This window comes from Nycticebus coucang, unplaced genomic scaffold, assembly GCF_027406575.1.
Source record: "Nycticebus coucang isolate mNycCou1 unplaced genomic scaffold, mNycCou1.pri scaffold_62, whole genome shotgun sequence".
Classification (NCBI taxonomy): Eukaryota; Metazoa; Chordata; class Mammalia; order Primates; family Lorisidae; genus Nycticebus; species Nycticebus coucang.
Window position 1 is genome coordinate 420,639 of NW_026515588.1, and position 15,983 is coordinate 436,621.

General features: G+C 44.1%; 1 non-coding gene and 1 pseudogene across 1 annotated transcript; one reads left to right on the forward strand and one right to left on the reverse strand.

The window, feature by feature from the left end:
* LOC128579525 (death-associated protein kinase 1-like) overlaps nucleotides 1-13,630 on the reverse strand; it is a 71,571-nt pseudogene extending 57,941 nt beyond the window's left edge.
* On the forward strand, nucleotides 7,862-7,995 carry LOC128579527 (small nucleolar RNA SNORA70). The gene has a single exon (XR_008378180.1). It is a non-coding gene; the product is annotated as a small nucleolar RNA SNORA70 (small nucleolar RNA).
* Nucleotides 13,631-15,983: the final 2,353 nt, after the last annotated feature.

Genomic DNA, 15,983 nt, shown 5'->3' on the forward strand with positions numbered 1-15,983 from the left:
GTCTCCATCTCCCATCCTCAGCACTGTGCTTAGCACAGGGGAGGCCTCTGTCAATGTGAATCGTTAAGTATCCTGTGCTGGGGGCCTCCTGCTTCTCCCCTGTGGAACTTAGAAAGAAGAAAGTGACAAGGACATGGTGTCCCCTTCCTCGCTAAAGGAACCAGACCCCTGCACACAGAGGGGAACACATGCCCAAGCTGGTCAGGCAGGGCTTATCTGATCTCCTGCTTAAACCGAAGCTTCACACCGGTTCCACCCAATTTCCTGGGCATCAGATCGCAGTGAAAACAGGCAAATCCATGTAGTCAGAACAGATCCACTGTTGCCAGGGGCTGAGCTGTGGTGGGGGATGGTAAGTGACTGCTACTGGGTGCAGAGCTCCCTCTCAGAGGGATGCAGCACTCTGGAGCCAGACAGCAGTGCTGGAGAAACAACAGGAAATGTACAAAAACCTCCTGACTTGCACACCTGAAAGCATTGACTTTGATGATAGGTGCATTAAAAAAAAAAAAATCAGTGGTGGGAGATGCCTGTGGCTCAAGGAGTAGGGCCCTGGCCCCAGATACCTGGGGTGATGGGTTCAAGCCCAGCTCCAGCCAAAACTGCAAAAAAAAAAAAAAAATCAGTGGAAACAAAACAAAACACATCTGCAACATGGATAAAAATTGGAGAAGGGCCCATCGACCGATGAATGGATTAACGAACTGTGGTATATGTACACCATAGAGTACTATGCAGCCTTAAAGAAAGATGGAGACTTTACTACTTTCATGTTTACATGGATGGAGCTGGAACATATTCTTCTTAGTAAAGTATCTCAAAAATAGAAGAAAAAGTATCCAATGTACTCAGCCCTACTATGAAACTAATTTATGGCTTTCACATGAAAGTTATAACCCAGTTGTAACCTAAGAATAGGGAGAAGGGGGAAAAGGAGGGGAGGGAGAAGGGAGGTGGGCGGAGGGAGGGTGATTAGTGGGATTACACCTGCGGTGCATCTTACAAGGGTATATGTGAAACACAGTAAATGTAGAATGTAAATGTCTTAACACAATAACTGAGAAAATACCAGGAAGGCTATGTTAACCCATGTGATGAAAATGTGTCAGACGGTCTATAAAACCAGTGTATGGTGCCCCATGATCACATTAATGTACACATGTGTGTGAATGTGTGTCATGAGTATACCTGTGTCTGCGTGTATATGGTATGTGTGCATTTGTGTACATGTACAGAAGTGTATGTGTATGTGTCCTGTGCACATGTGCATGCACATGTATAATTGAGTTGGTGTGTATGTGTGCAACAGGTGTGTGTGCATGTGTATATGTGTGTAAGTGCATGTGTGTGCAAGTTTGTGTCTTCATGCATATGTACGTACATATATGTGTGTGGGGTGTGGGGAGGGCTACACCTTTCTCTGGCCAGAAAGGCTTGATTTTCTGGCCAAGAGCCTTGATTCCTGCTGATTCAGCTGTGAGAGTGTTTCCCACAATCAAAATGACTAAACAGAACATCGTGAGAACTTTCTTCCGCTCTGCCCATCATCCCACTTGGTGCCACCCTCAGGCCTCAGATTCTGAGTCCCCAACCCCAGCCTGAGCCCCACCGGAGCTCTGCAGAGCTGTCAGATTGCGTCACATCCAGTGTGGATGAGAATCATTTCATCTTCCAAGAAGGAAGGCCAGTCATTCGAGAGTGAGGCCAGGGCTGCTGCCTCTAAATCACAGGATTTTCTGACTGGAATTCACAGGGAACCAGGCAGTGATGACTGAGGGTTCAGCTCCTGCAACCGAGCTGAGCGTCAGCAGCCACTATCCCCCTGGCCTGCCCTCCACAGCCACGGGCCCCTTGGCTCTCAGGCAATTTGAAGCAATGGAAGTTTTTATTCCCTTTGTTTCTAGACAGATTTTAATGTCACTGAAATCCTAGACGTGTTCAATTGTATATACCCTATGATTTTTTTTTCTAAGATTACAACGTCGCTATTTTTCAGTGTTATTAGAAGTTTTTCAGAAACATCAGTTTTCATGGTGACATAGTTCTGCAATAACGTTGTTAGGTCCCAACTCCTACTATGAAACACTCAGGCATCGTTACCTACTGTTAATACAGCAAGGATGAACATCTTCAGGCACATTTCATTCTGTATTTTGGACTGGGCAGGAAATACATGCTTTTTTTTGTTTGTTTGTTTTTTTCGACAAAATAATTAAAATCTAAGGAGAGAAAGCACCTATTATAGTTGAGTAAAAACATTTGTGTTGCTGTCTATCTGCTTTTGTGTTTTCCTAGAAAAAGATTATTTTATTAACTGCTAATAAACCTTAGGATAATTTTTCTACATTGTTTAGCATTAATCTCTTAGCTTAATGCTAAAACTGCACTATACGGTCAAGGGAAGAGGCTCCAACTTACAGATGTCTCTCTCTTCTAGTTTCCAGAAGTAAATATTTATTAAATGAGACAGAACACATTTATGTGGCCCTTAGGATAGTCAGGGGAGGCTGCTACAGACTAGGTTCTGCTTTTTTTTTTTTTTTTTTTCCAGACAGAGTCTCATTTTGTCACCCTCGGTAGAATGCTGTGGCATCACAGCTCACAGAAACCTCCAACTCCTGGGTTCAGGTGATTCTCTTGCATCAGCGTCCTGAGAATCTGGAACTACAGGCACCCACCGCACACTCAGCTATTTTTTGTGGCAGTTTGGCCATGGCTGGGTTTGAACCCACCATCCTTGATATATGGAGCCAGAAGCTTACCCACTAAACCACAGGTGCCAACGTGCTTTAACACTTTGGCCCTCCTATGTCTCACCCTACAACCAAGGACTGAGAGAGTCAATAGCTTCACCTATGCCTGGCTTGGGGGCATTACATATCTGTTATACAGCTGATGTAGAGGGAAAGGACTCTATTTCAGAGATTACAAAAACTGTGGACAGTACAATGAATCAAAGATTGAAATAAAAGAAATTGATAGATTCCTGGATTTGCAAATTGAAACACTGAATTGATTTATCAAGGATGTGTGTGTGTTTGTGTGTGTGTGTGTGTGTGTGTGTGTGTGGGTAGCATGTCCCCAAAGTCTTTTGTACAGTTAAAGCTTTACTAACTCCAGAAAAATAAATTTATCCCCAAGATCACTGCAGTTATAGTTAAATTTTTATTTTAGTTAAATAAAATTGTTATTATATACTTAGTTTTATATTAAATATACAAATTATTGAATAACAAATAAGATATTGAATAATGAATTGCTAGTTTTAATTATTTGAAGCAACCCCTCTAATTGGGAATTAAAAAGGCTGACTTTAAAACAAAATGTTTGCTAACAAACTTCTTAAAACTAAATAAATGCAAAATAACTTTAGGTTTCATAGCAGGGTTAATGGAAGGCAAAAGCATTCTATAGATAACATGGTTGTGACAATGTGTGTGATCCTGAGACTCTTAATGTCTAGAACAAGCGGAAATTCCAGGCAATATTTCAGACTTTCAAGGTCCAAGTTAAGGATTTGCATGGTAACAGGGTCTCGGGTAATATCTGGATGATGGATGAAAGAAAGAAAAGTTCACTGAGGCAAATATATCAGATATAGAAGGATAAAGTTGGAAAACGTGATGAGGGTGGGGGGCAGAGGGCCCAGGAGGGGTGGAGGGATCTGCTGGGCTGTTGGCAGCAGGAACAGGATAGTGGCCACACCCTCCTCCTGCTCTTCCCTCTCACCCTCAGAAACTCTCTGTGACTCTTCTGTGCTCTGTGACGCAGGCCTGGGACCATATATACCTAAGCCCTTGCACCCTCAGCCCACAGTAGCTTCAGGCAGCATAGCTATTGAGAGAATGGACAATATGTTCATTTCTCTGAATAGTAATCCTGAATTATGGTGGAGCCTACACTACCATTTTAAATGTTGACCCTCAATTTACATTTCTGGGTTTTTTGGCATTAACCTTTATATATGTGACATACCTAGTCATGAATTCATTCCTATCAACAGCCTGGGACCATAAAGATAAAAAGGGAAAGGAACACCCAAGAGAGATTCTTCATTGTTGTTTTCCATTCCCATCCCCACGTTTCTAAATGAGCTGGTCGGCCTGAAGATTGGTAGAATATGACTCCGCTAGAGGAAGAGGTGGGGCGGGGCTAATTGCTCAGGAGGACTAAGGTCCAACCTCAGGCTCACAGGTGCCTGCGTGGGTGTAGTGGAAGGTTCCAGGATAAAATCCCAAATACAGTGAGGTTGTGGTCCTGGGTTGGCACACTTAGAGAGCGTGGGTTTTCTGAAGGAGAACAGGCTCCTGACACTTGATGGAGAGTCACATAACCATGGCAGGTGTCACTTGACCAAGCCTTCCTTCTTGCTGCACTGATCAGGAGAGCAATGTCCAGAGCTTACAAACTCTGTCCCCAGGATACAGGGTCCTCTGCTGTGGAAGTAGATGTGACTGTTGGATTCTGACTCAGCGTCCTCTCCTCCTTGAGCACAGGACTTCTGAGAGCATCAAGTGGGGGTTTCACACACAATTCTCCTTTGAACTTTTCAAAGAAGGAAAAAGTGGAAATATTTTATCATTGTTAAAAATTGACAGAAGTTACTAATATTCTATCAATTAAAATGAAGAATCACATTATTTGTTGATAAAGAGTGCCTGCACTTCCTAGAGCAGTGGTTCTCAACCTTCCTGATGCCGCAACCCTTTAATACAGTTGACAACCGCTATCCTAGTGAGTGGAGTGAGAGGAGTGAGTCCCAGCCTCTTAATCTCTTTTTTTTCCCAGCCTCAGGAAAAAGCCCAGAAGATAGGGAGAGGTGGAAGGAGAAGAGGTGAGTAAAGTTCTGCCTACTCAATGTGAGCTCTTCAAGGGGAGCCGTCCTATTCCTTCTGTGTGGTCCCAGGTCTCTGATCTCTGAGGAAGTCACTTGCTAGACACAGTCTCTCTGGGGAAAAGGGCCCTCAGAGGAGGCACTTCCAGGAAGACAATGTGACCTGAGACACTTCTCAGAGTCCCTGCTCTGCCCATCTGTGGCTCTGGGTGTTTCCCAGTAGGTGGCCATGAGAGGTGGTGAGGGGGGACGACCCCTAGGTTGAAGTCCTAAGAATAGGAGGAAGGGGGAAAGGAAGGGGAGGGAGGGGGTGGTGGGTGGAGGGAGCGTGACTGGTGGGATTACACCTGCGGTGCATCTTACAAGTATATATGTGAAACTTAGTAAATGTACAATGTAAATGTCTTAACACAATAACTAAGAAAATGCCAGGAGGGCTATATTAACCAGTGTGATGAAAATATGTCAAATGGTCTATAAAACCAGTGTATGGTGCCCCGTGATCGCATTGATGTACACAGCTATGATTTAATAATAATAAAAAATGAAAATAAGAATAACCTCAGTAGCTTGAAGTATCCTGAAATGAAAGACATTGCTGTAAGCAAGTAGAAACTTGAAGGACTTTAAGGCAGAAACATGGCAGATTGCAACCTTACTGGGGGCAGATCAAGATCATCGAGGAGGTGGCAGCTCCTGAGCAGGCAGCTCGTAAGTTGGATGCACATTTTAAAAAGGCTGGGAGCCAAGCACAAGAAGCTGGAGAAATGATGAAGAACTTGTTTCTATGGAACAAAGTCTCTTTTAATGGAGAAGAACATTTCGTAAGACCTAAATCCTGAGATTAATGAATTGTCCAAATTCCTCAAAAGGAAACTCTTCTGGCCTCCCAGGAACATCCCACCCCTGGGGTAAACAGGAGGATTGTGGCTACTTGCGAACCTCCTTTGGGAAGTGTCCCTCCCATACTCACACTTAGAAGTCCTTACCTTCCACTTGAATGCTTCTTCATCCACTCAGGAGAATATTATGACATCTATTCCTGGGTACTCCATGTTCCCCTGCTTTCATCCCAGTCCCCTGGGATAATTTCCCGGTCATTCTTTACACTTGCTTTGGGAGGGAGAGGGCCTGGTTTAGGGAGCCAACACCATTATCAGAAATGCGAAAAACCTCTGTCCAAGTGAGGGCACTTTGGAATAGAGAGGTCTATAGAGTCTAATGTATCAACTCAGACCCTGTCCTTAAGGAGTTTATTTTCCAAAAATGAATTCAAACTTTTTAATTTATGGGAACTCCATAATATAAGAATGACAACGCCATCTATGTCCAGACAGAAGAATGAAGTACGGATTGTTTAGAGCAGCAGCATCTGTACAATGACCTGTGAATTTCACCTTTAAATGCTGGATGCTTTGCCAAGTATAGTCAGGTCTTGTGAAAAGTCAAATAATGTTGACTGTAGGCCATTTCAAAGCCGCTTTTGGTCATACACATGAAAGGTCAGTCCTTAATTTAATTCTGATTTACAAATGTTTATTACCATCTATTACACTATCTCACAAAGCACCACTGCTGTAGTGGCGATATAGCCCTGATCACACAAACTTTTCAGCCTTCGTAGAGTTTGCCTGTTAATACATTCGTGTAAAATGAATCAAGTTGGCAGATTTCAAAACAGGACAGTTAACTGACAGAATGGAGTTTGCAGTATGGACACCATGAACTTTCAAATAGAAATCATTTTACACCTAAACCAAGACACATTGCTGTGCCAGTTTGCTGATGCCCCAATTTGCTCTTATTTTCAAAGACATTTTATGGTTTATAAATATTACCATCAGACAATAAAGTGGTCTTCCAACAATTGTTCTAGAACAACAGCTGACAGTGATATAGTCTTTTTTTAGTTATATAGTTTTTAATAAGTGGTAGTAATGTAGATACATGTTCTAAGGAATTTTTAATCTATGATGCATTTAAACATTACAGCAGCCCTGGGAGGCAGGTGCTACTATTATTCCTATGTTCAGATGAAAAAAGTGAGGGTAAGTAACTTGTCCAAGGTCAAACTGATGACTTGGGTGTCAGGAGTCACCCTCAGGCTATTTTGTGCTTAATCTGTTCCTAAATTTGGAACACACACTGTGCGATGCAAAAAAAATATTTCCAGAATCTTTTGAGCAGTGCTAAAGACAGTGGAAGGTGCCTTTGACTCAGGGACCCAACACAAAGAGTCACAGGCACACAACCTCTGTTTCCTGCCCTCAATCATGACGATAGGCCCAGTCTGGACACATAGGGGCATCAGAGCTTGTCTGTGTGACAGAAAAAGAGATGAACCAAAGCATAATCTTTTCTGATCTGTTTATTAGCCTGAAAACCCTCTGGATCATGTTGGTACTTACAAGGGTACTGCAGCAAAGACCCAGTGTCCGAGGCTTAGGGCCTGTTTGGATGCTGACGTCAAGCTGAGGTAGCTTATGGCAGTTGTCACAGAGAGAGGCCATGGAGGGTGGCCAGCAGCTAATGAGCAGCATCACACAGGATACAGATCCTTGGTGGGTTGCACAGAACCTGTCTGACCTATGGGCTTGCAGGGCTCATAACTTGATGATCTCAGAACACACGTGCTGTGAGGGCAGAGGGACCACCTACTGTTAACCAAGCTCCCCACGAAGGAGAGACTCAGTATCAAGGTGCTCGTTACAAAAGGGAGATACTGCTTTGTAGTGACAAGGATCTGGTGCCTCTTACCAAAGTGTGTGACAGCCACGTTAATCATCAGTGGTTGTTGGTGGTCACCAAGAGACATATTTTCCAGAGTGTAGTAAGGCATCATTGCCACCCCACAACCCAGAAACAATGTTCCAGGAGCCTGAAAGTTCCCACACGCAGGCCCAGGGGTGGATAAACCGGCCCTTTGTGCCCCAAACTGATGCAGAAAGGGCTCCTCCATGCAGACGGACTGGTGACTACAACTGTTTAGATGATCCTCAATGCTCTTTGGTGAAAAGCAAGAGAGAACTGCAGCTAATTAAGCCAAACATGCTCCTTTCTTCATGGAGGCCTGGTGTGCAATGGCTGCAAACAGCAGCCTCCTTGGTAGTGTATACAGCCTTTTGCTTTACAAGTTCCTCTAAGGGACTTCGGAGACATTCCTTTCCAATACATGTTCATGTGTTAGAACTTGTGCTGTCCACAATCTAGGGTCCAGACAGGTATGTGTGGTACCTTTGGAAAGTCCCAGGGCACTGTGGCCAGGGTTCACACTGGTCAAGTCATCATGTCCCTCTGCACCAAACTACAGAATAAGGAACATGTGACTGAGGCCCTTTGCAGGGCCAAGTTCAAGTTCTCTGGCCTCCACTTCACATCTCCAGGAAGTGGGGTTTTACTGAGTTTACATCTAAATTTGATAAATTTGAAGACATGATGGCTCAGAAGCAGGTCATCCCAGATATCTGTGGGGTCAAATACATTCCAAGTCATAGCCCTGGACAAGTTGTGAGCCTTGCACTCACGAGGACTTCTACTGTGTTGCCTGTCATTTGTGCCTACCAATAATAAATCCTAGTTCCTATCCAAAAAAAGGAAGAGAGAAATTGACCCTGCTCAAATAATGGGCATGTTGGATATTTAGGCTGCTATACATGGACAGGTCTGGAGGGCCCCAAAACAGGGAGCTCAGGAGTGGTCTCACAGCCTGGCCAGTCTGGTCTGGAAACCACCACAATTTCTGTTTCTCACTCGGGTTTCAAATGTCAATGAGTATCTAATTTTCAAGCTAATGTCTGACCCTGGCCTAGAGGAGGCCCATACATGAGTCTTCCTAGAGTGGCATCCATGAAAAGAGCTAATTCTTCAGTGGAAGTCAGGGTGCTTCTCAGAACTGAAATCAGTGCTGAATTGCTCCAAAGCAACAGAAGCCCACAGCACGTTAACAAACTCATGAACCAAACACCATCAAGAGCAAACTTATAATAAAGAGAAGCTGGGCTCACTGGGCCAGGGGGATGCCCCCAGAGGAACCAGGGGCACTGTGCTAAGAAGGAGTCTGCATGGGCTTATTCGACACCTGGGTGTTGTCTTGGTGATTTCAAGGATTTTAGGAAGAGAGGATCTGTTCTGGATTGGATGTGACTTGGAAGTGGTTGCAATTAATAATTAGATGTCTTAATACTTTTTATCTAGGAGGCAAGATGAAAGTGAGAGTAGAGATTCATTGGTGAAGGAGCCGTCATCACTGATGTTGGGCAGAGAGAGGAATGTTTAGTGATTTTTGTGATTGTTGAGTGACCTCGTCATTGCCTTATTTCAGACATGATCAGAGTGGCCTTGCCTCCTTCCATTCTGGAAGTATCTTCAGTGTCCCTTGTGAACCTTTTGCTCTAGCTGCCAGCTGTGAACTATCAGAGGAGACTCCAGGGAAGGCTGGGACAAATGGATTTTCTCATTTTTTTAAAGTCTTTGACAGTCATCAAAATAGATCAGGGCCCCTTGCCCTGATGTTCCTCCTGGTGACTTAGAGAGTCACCAGAGTTTAAGGTGATTTCTGCAGCTAGATGACCACATCCTTTAGGGCTGCTACCACCAGAACTAGAAAAAGGGGTGCTGGAGCAATGCCCTGCAGGTGTTGACCACATGACCCTCAGGGACTGCAGGGCACTTGGTACAATTTTATTAATAAGTCTGAGGATGCCTTTAGATTTTACTAACTTGGTCCTTATGCCCTGTGAACCCAGTCTCTGACTGAAGGAATTTTTTCCCCCAAGTAAGAGTGTTGATATACAGAGATTTTAGTGGTTTCCAAAACTGAATCATTAAACAACATAGCTGGCCCACAATTTAATGGCCAACAAGTATCCTTCATGCATCCATGCAACTTCTTCCTCTCATTGCTGATGGCCCAAATTCTCCTGAAAACCTTAATCTTGGGATGAGGAACTGGGACATATGTATGGTCAGAGTCCTTGTAGGTGAGGGGCCTCACTGCCAGTGGAAGGGGCAAAGGAAAGAAAGGAGACACTGGACCACTTTCCTTTGAATTATTTTGCTTCTCATGTTGTGACTGCTTGAGCTCTCTGTGTAGGCTCCAAATTATCACTGTCTTTTCTGACTGTTTCATGAAAACACCCCTGAGCCAGCTCCATAATGACCAGAGGAAACGCGGGTTCCTCCAGCGGGCTTAACCCACTAACGCCCTGGGCGCTGTGCAGTGTGCTGTTGGCTGCTGTTTCCTGCTCCTCCCTTGTTCCTTTTGTCTCTGTTCATCCTCCTAGGCTCTTGGTGAATTTGTCTTGGTGGAAAGAGATGTCAAGATTAAGAAGAAAGGAAAGATTTACAGCCTCAATTATGGCTAGGCTTAGTATTTTGATGCTGTCACCACTGAATATGTGCAGAAAAAGAAATTCACTGAGGTGAGTGAAGCTAGTCCAGGCTACCAGCACGGAGCCTGCTGTCACCATGGGGTCCTGTTTATGTGGCGGCTTAGGGAACCTGGATGGAAGAAGGTGATGCCATTGTTTATAGCCCTGGTCACTGTAAGTGTGGCAGACTCTGTCTTTCCTCATAAGCAATCAATGTCTTTTATAGCTAAAATTTACCTACCAAAGGTAATGCTTGCCTTTACAAATGAGTTTTTTTTGCAGGAGAAATTATTTCTAAAGAAGGTAGAATCTATACTTCCAAAATTCACCAATTCAGTCCAGAACCTCTCGTAAGCTCCAAACTATAGAGTTACTCACTCAGTTGTACTTGTTTTTCTGAATAACAGCACTACCTCATAGGCTATGTTTTAGAAAAGATGAAAGTGAGTTTGAGTTTTGTGCAATTTATATTTTAATTGTTCATTAGGAGTATGGGTGTGAGAGAGAGAAAGAGAGATCAAGTGAGAAACCAAGTGTTGAGTTTGTGCTGAGTGCTTCTTCATGTCTGAGGACACAGCAATGATCATTATTGACCTCATTCTCCTAGGTCTAGGAATAGACAGGAAAGACATGAATGGTATGATCCCTGCCCATAGGTCAGTAATTTTATTTCTATGCCAAGACTAATATGCAAGAAATTACTAAGGAAGAATATAAGAGAATATATAAGTGATACTAAAATTTACAGTAGAAATGCAATAATTAGGATGTCATGTCCCTTTGACTCACTTGGTAGAAGAGATAAAAAGAAACACTTGCAGAACACTGCACAATAGGAGCTTTTGAGTGCTAATGAAAACGGCATGTTTCCTTTGAAAGAATCAAGCTTTGGCTCAGCACCTGTAGCACAGTGGTTACACCACCAGCCACATACACCCAGGCTGGCGAGTTTGAACCCCACGCAGGGGGCAGGGGGACAACAATGACAACTGCATCAAAAAAATAGCCAGATGTTGTGGAAGCTGCCTGTAGCCCAACTACTCAGGAGGCTGAGGCAAGGGACTTGCTTGAGCCCAAGAGTTAGAGGTTGCTGTGAGCTGTGATGCCACAGGACTCTACCAAGAGCAACATAGTGAGACCCTGTCTCAAAAAGAAAAAAAAAAAAAAGAGAAAGAAAGAAAGAAAGAAAGAAAGAAAGAAAGAAAGAAAGAAAGAAAGAAAGAAAGAAAGAAAGAAAGAAAGAAAGAAAGAAAGAAAGAAAGAAAGAAAGAAAGAAAGAAAAAGAAACAATCAAGCTTTCAGCCAATTATGTGGAAGGTTTAAAAAATATATGAAGATTGCTGCTCTTCTTTCTCTGGTTAAGTATTTCTTCCTTTTCTTTCTTTCTTTTTTTTTTTTTTTTTTGAGACAGAGTCTCACTATATTTCTAACTTTACCACTCATCTCTCTGGCAGATTTGCTAAATGAGATCACTCCTTAGAGAGTTGGTTGGATTTTCTGGTGGTTTGTGAATCCAGGGGTGACTCATTAACACCACTAGAGGCCTGGCTTTAAAAATATAACCAAAGCTTGGTCATTTCTTACTGGCTATGCTGTTAGTGCCCCCGAGGGCTAAGGCTGCAAGGGATCTCAGTTCCCACCTTTAGGCTGCTCAGTCACAAGATTACAAGCTCCCACCTGATCCTTGCTCTGCGACCCTGAGGGCAGAACTTGACAGGGTACTTTTCTCACAATGGCTCTGTGTGGTCCACGGATGAACACTATTAGCTCAGTCTGGGGCCCCAGACAATACTGAAGTCCTCCACACTCTTGTCCAAATTCTCCCAAGGTAGTTCAATTGAGTGCCAATTCCAAAAAAACTAAAGCAGCTCACAGGTAAGGCCTTTCCAGTTTGCAATCTCACTGCCGCTTTACTTACAGCTGAGAGTAGGATTAGACCGAATGAACACATGCAACCACTTGCCAGTTTTACACTGCTTTTGACCTCCTCCTGGGGTCCAGAAGTCTCTCACTGACTCCCTGTGTCCTCAAAGGGATGTTTATGGTCAGATCCCACAAGCCAGAGATGCCTGGAATCTTGTCTTCCCAGACTCACCATGCCTGGTTGCAAGGAAGCTGTTAGTTGGCTGCAATCTTGACCCTCCTCTCCATTTTAAAATTTTATTACCAAACAGATAGAAATGTTTGATGAAACTTTTCTCCTTTTTCCTCGGGGTACAGACGTTCACCTTTCTGAGCCTATTCCACAGTTCACTGTGACCAGGAGACTGAGCTCCAGGAAATGGAATGTGGGTAGAAAGTGGGAATTCCATTTAGGCCTGATCCATAAAAACCTCTCACCACCATCCTCACTAATCTTTCCCCTTGTGCCTGGTGCAGATGACCATGTACCTGGGAAAGCCAGTTTTAAAGGTGGGGCTACAATAGAAGAAACTGTGATGCCCAAATCACTCCCAATCAGGAACAAAACACCCATTTAGGTTTCAGAGAGAGAGAAATGATCTCTTATGGTGTGAAACCACTGAGGCTATAGAAACCAGGTTACCTGAAAAAATGTGAGACAAGGTTTTTCCAACATTATTTACTGAAAGTTCATCCAGTCACCACTAATTTCAAATATTTATTTATTTATGCTTTGATTCAGTGATTTATTTTAGACAGAGTGTCACTCTCTTTCCCAGACTAGAGTACCATGTTATCAGCCTACCTCACAGCAATCTCAAACTCCTGGACTCAAGTGATCCTACTGCCTCAGCATCCAGAATACCTGCTCTGATAATTTTTCTATTTTTCGTAGAGACAGGGTCTTGTTCTTGCTCAGGCTGGACTTGAACTCCTGAATTCAAGTGATCTTGGTGCCTCGCTACCCAGAGTGCTAGGATTACAGGCTTGAGCCACTGCTTCCACCCCATGAAATACGGTTACCTTTAGCAGATGCTAGAGCAGCACATAGAAGTATGGTTATGGCACTGTTCTGTGAACTATACATTTTACTTGAGCCTTAGTTTTCTCATAAATGAACTGAAATCCATGAGAATATCATACATACTCAGCTTTCAATACATGATAATTTTAGTCAACATTGTTTTAATTATCATATGCTAAGCTCCCTTACACATGGGCCTATTCTTGTCAGTGATATATTTGTCTGTTCCATGTTTCCTTATTGTGTTCTAGGTCTTGCTTTTGGATTCAGTTTTCATGTGGTTAGCCTTAGTTCCACCCCAATATTTGGGCAACTGGGCCTCTACTGTGCATCTCAGATGTGATAAGGCCCTGCTTTGGCTTTTCTCTAGCCCCTTCCAAGGCAGTGAAGAGTCTATGGGACCTACCCAGACTTCACCTCCTCTCCTTCAAGACTATGGACTGTGGTCATGACAATCAAGAATTCCCTGTCCACCTGGCCCCTAGGCCACTCGCAGAGCATGTGCAGGTCTATTCTCTGGCTTCTACCTCCTCAGGCAGTTCACAGTTTTCGGGAGAGCTGAGGGCCAGGCAGAAAAAGCCTGCTTGAGATGGGTTTGGATGGATCTCAGACTTGTAGACTTTGGTTTCTGTATGGGTGGTGCGAGTTCCCTTGCTGAAGATAAAGATGGAGCCAATGTTAGGAAGAAAAAGGGCAGGGAGCAGAGAACATAATTTAAAAATCTGCCTTTGCACTCCTAGGTAGCTTCTGCAAAGAGTAAGGAAGCCCTTGGCTGGATTATATACTTGGAAATATGTTTTTTTTTTTTGTTTTTTTTTTGTGAACATCTGTGGTAGGAAAGCTTCAGAGTCCTCACAACAAACAGATTTTTATTTTGTGATTTCATTTGACTGCTGATATAGCTGGGAATAAATCAGACACTGGTTAAAGAAAAATAAGCAAGTTTAAAATAATTGCTCTACTATATTCCAGAATTTGGCTTTCCTGGTGAGAGGCACAAGGCAATCAAATTCTTATCTCTCCCACTTACACATTCCCAGAAGCCTTTAGGATGTCCCCTTTACCTCTGGTATATTGAAATTATGACATTATAGGTGGAAACCCAGCTCTGCATCCTTCTCCATTGTTCCTGTTTGACACTGATACACATGTTTTGATTCCGGCTCCTGTCTTGTTTCAGTACAATAACAATTCAGATGTTCTCTGGATAGTGGTGTCTTTCTCCTTTAAAATGCCAATGATAAGAATTAAAACTTCCTCAATGAATGCTCCTCATAATTGAACTTTTCTTTTATCCAGTTTCCCATTAGTGCTCTGAGGAATGCATCGTGTCCCTGGACAATGTCTACTACAAGGTCTTTCTGTGGGTTTGTAACTAATTAGAATATTTGACAGTTAGCTATAGCTGCATTAGAAATAACCACAGAATACAGGGATGTTGAACAATGAAGATTTCTTGTGCATCAGCAGGATGGCTAAGAGATTGTTGTCATCTAGCCTTGGCTAGGGCAGCTCAGTGTCACAAATCTCTCATCCTACACAGACTAGATGGCTGGACCCCATATGCCTTCCCAGGAATGACAGAAAGTCAAGTTCAGCAGACCAAATCATACCTTCACTTGCATTTGGCTGATTTCCTATTGACCAAAATGCAAAATCGCTTGCATTTTGGCTGATTTCCTATTGACCAAAGCCAGACACATGCTGAACTCGGGGTTGGAAAATTACACCCACCTGCTGAGTAGTAGGGCAGTGCAAAGTTGCATAGCTGAGATGGTGGATACCGACAATGGAGAAGAATCAGGCCATTAATTTCATCATAGGCCGAGTAGTGTGTATGCCCTCTTGTAGTACCTCATGCTGTCAACACCAATGACATTTGTGGAAAAGATGGACAACACTGCACATGTACAGGCCGAGAGCGAGTGTCAGGGCCGTCCAGGATGTTTCTCCTCCACTTCTGTTCTACCTCCTGCCCTACTGCTATACCTGGTGCTGCCAGTAGGTGCTGAGGTCAGGCTGGTCACGGAGGCTCCTGATGCTGGAACTTAGAACCTGGAGTGCTGAGCGCGCTGCTCAGAACACAGAATGTCAGCGAACACTGATCCCTTCACCTTGGCAAAGTCTGTGGTCAACACAAACCTCCAAGAGTAGCGGATCCTATTTGAAGAACCTGACTCTGCTGAACTGCCCTCATGGGCAGTTACCTGGACAAATCTGGCCCGCAGCAGCCTGCGCCAGATCAGGAGGGCAGGGACCCACAGGAGAGGTGGGACCGCCCACCCGCCCGGACCTCACCTCCGGACCGGCTGACCTATCCTCTCTGGCATGTTTAGTCTTTGCTCCCCACTCCTTTGCTCCCGGCCTCCAGGAGGCCTTGCCACGGGGACTGTGGGATGTCCTCAAAACGGTACCTGATGGTACCTCCAAGATGGGATCCGCTTCCACAGCCTAGGTATTCCCATGGGGGGGTACTTCCCAGGGTGTCCTGGGATGGCTGCCCCAACAAGAAGACCCTGCTACCTGTTTGTGATTTCAGGTGGGTGGGCCGCCTGGGGACTGTGAGGATCCCCCCTCCTGACAGAAAATGGACTCGCTCTGTAGGACCAGAGCAGGTGATCAGCTCAGCACTGTCCTCATCATCACGTCACGTCCCAGACCCAAATGCCAAGGAGACTGTCCCAAGTGCCCTCAAAGACAGGATGAAAAAGACACTGAGGGGAGAAGACCAAATATTTGCTGATGGCCAGGAAAATAGAAGAAGTTGCCATGACAGAAGTGGGACTGGACATTCAGCCCTTGAACCCCTGGTGGCCAAAGGAGTCCCCACTCCTTTGGTGCCTAAGCCTGAGTG